The following is a 2564-nucleotide window of genomic DNA, read 5'->3' on the forward strand; positions in this document are numbered from 1 at the left end:
ATATGTACTGTATATATATTTGTTATCTTGTTACCTTAAGATAAATTGTTGTAAGTGGCACTAGCGATCAGATTTAAAATCCAGTAAAATTTGGTACAAGGACATGCACAAAGCTACATTCTTATACATAGTCTATACCGTCTTGTTGAGCAGGTTGTACCGTATGGAAATCAATATACACTTTCGTATACCCATATATACAAAGGCCTAGACAGTATATATATAGTATATATTTACATATAGGCCTATTATATACATGCTATATATAAATACATACATATGCCTACATACACTATGTATGTATATATATATATGCATTATATATATACAGGCCTATATATATATACAATATATATATATATATATATATATATATTATCTTGTCACCTTAAGATAAATTTGGACAGGATTTTCTAGGGTACGGTCTAGATAAGTTTCGCACTTTACCGTCATATTATTGATGATAATATATATAGGCCTATATAAAGAATCCTAGCGGCTGTTTTTACTTCAAATATATAGCAGACAACGCACTGATAGTTTGATATAGACAGCCAAATAATATGTCACTTACTATTGAATTATATCACCATTCAACGTGTCAACATCCACGAAATTCATGAAGCATATTTCCGTCCTCGATATTCACTGGCGGCATAACTAGATAGGTTCAGTTTTATAGCACGACGCCTTCGTTTAGACTCAGCCGTCTGGATAGTACTGTAGTCGGATGTAAGAAATGCACGTGCTTAGACCCAAAAGCAGGCAATAAACTGTCTGCAATCCTTTGAAAATCAACTAGCCTAGAACTGATATGCAAGTTGATCATGTACACGTATGCTGTTGCAGAAATCCGGTGTAAAAACAGTTTTTATTCAGCCGTCATGAGAAGAAAGAACTACACACGCTCGGTTGGTATGATGATGAAGTTGTAATGTTTTGGATAGGCGGGTTGGTTAGCTCGCTGGCTGTCTGCATGCTTCGAAGCAACGTACATGCGAAGCGACCTTCAACACGGGTCATTCCTGCGTCTAAGGCCAACGAACTGCCGGTAAACTCGACAACCTTCTTTTGTCGGCAAATGCGATTGGACAGCCAAATAAAGTGGTTTCATCACAACTGATTAGGTACTCGTGTGCAGCCTAGCGGAACTAAAACCGACTGATGCCGACTCGTTGAGCTACGTGAGGTCGACACAACACGTTACAATGAAGTGTAACTGAAAAAAACCTGACACTAAAACCGATGGGTAGATGGCAAAATTAATACTGTGGCAGTTTGGCGGTAGTTAACTTTAAATCAATAGACTGGAACGCAAGGTGAAGAGCGAATTATCAATACAAAATTTGATTTAAATCAGTATTGAATGGAGCTAAGGTCGACATGCCATATCGCCGATTATAAACCTTTACTAGGAGTGTAGTACTGTAATTCTTTTTAGGCTTAGGCCTATGTGGAGGTAAAGAAATGACAAAAGTAGTATAGTATACAGTATTAATAATATTATGCTAAGTTTAACGCAGTGAAACTACGTAAAGCGCTAACTTCTCGGATTCACCACCATGCACTAAATATGACGGGGGCGTGCAAGCCTAACCTTAGTATTAAGGAGACACCTTTGGGGCCCTATGATGTCTTCTGAATGGTGTTAGCCCAGGAAGTAGTTGAACGGGGTGTTAAAAGATATATTTCCCCATTATTTTGAGTGCAAAAAAGTGTCCTCTTGTTATGGTGTCTCTAATAACAAATCAAGTCTAGATATTATTATTTATTATTATTATTATTATTATTATTATTATTATTATTATTATTATTATTATTATTATTATTATTATTATTGCTATACTAATAATCGTAGGCCAATGTTATTGCTGTTATAGTATTTTTAGACAGCTTTCGTTCCGCAATTTGTCCTTCCAACAATGGCACCTATAGTGACTATGGATCAATTAAACATAAATATCCTAACTGACTGGCCTGACTTACTGATCGGTTGAATGACTGACTAAAAAAATTGACTGATTGATGAATTTATTGATTGACTGACTGACTAACTGACTGATTGACTGACTGACTGACTGACTGACTGATTGACTGACGAACTGGCTGACTGACTGATTGACTGTCTTACTGATTGACTGACTGATTGACTGACTGACTAATTGACTGACCAACTGGCTGACTGATTGATTGATTGATTGACTGACACTGATTGACTGACGATCTGAGCATTTTTAAGCTGTTTTAAAACGATTTGACAATACCGAGATAAATAACAATATTTTAATAATGTCAAGTAGGCCTACAATTTGAATTTCAATGCATGTTTAATTTGAGCACCCGAACTATTTACACAAACATTTCATTACTCGAACAACAACAACAACAAAATGAATTAAAGGCATACTGATCAATTACTAAAATAACACGTTACAGTGAATTACGGTAGTACACGGTGTCTCTAATGACTCAAGTTACTGCACGACCATTTTAATATTTTTAATAAACCTAATTTCTTGTCATTTTAAATACCGGTACATTTTCCCATAAATTCGTGATAATTC

The 2564-nt window shown here is 35.5% G+C and overlaps 1 protein-coding gene across 1 annotated transcript in view; it reads right to left on the minus strand.

Moving 5' to 3' along the window:
- LOC117121846 (methylcytosine dioxygenase TET2-like) overlaps positions 1-1926 on the minus strand; it is an 80218-nt gene extending 78292 nt beyond the window's left edge. Inside the window, exon 1 of the mRNA XM_033267227.1 lies at positions 575-1926. The gene's annotated coding sequence lies outside the window, so the exon portion shown is untranslated. The remainder of the gene's footprint in view (positions 1-574) is intronic.
- Between the last annotated feature and the right edge of the window lie 638 nt (positions 1927-2564).

The sequence above is a fragment of the Anneissia japonica genome, unplaced genomic scaffold (assembly GCF_011630105.1).
Source record: "Anneissia japonica isolate Jap-2015-1 unplaced genomic scaffold, ASM1163010v1 scaffold2392_len1475705_cov187, whole genome shotgun sequence".
NCBI classification, from domain to species: domain Eukaryota; kingdom Metazoa; phylum Echinodermata; class Crinoidea; order Comatulida; family Comatulidae; genus Anneissia; species Anneissia japonica.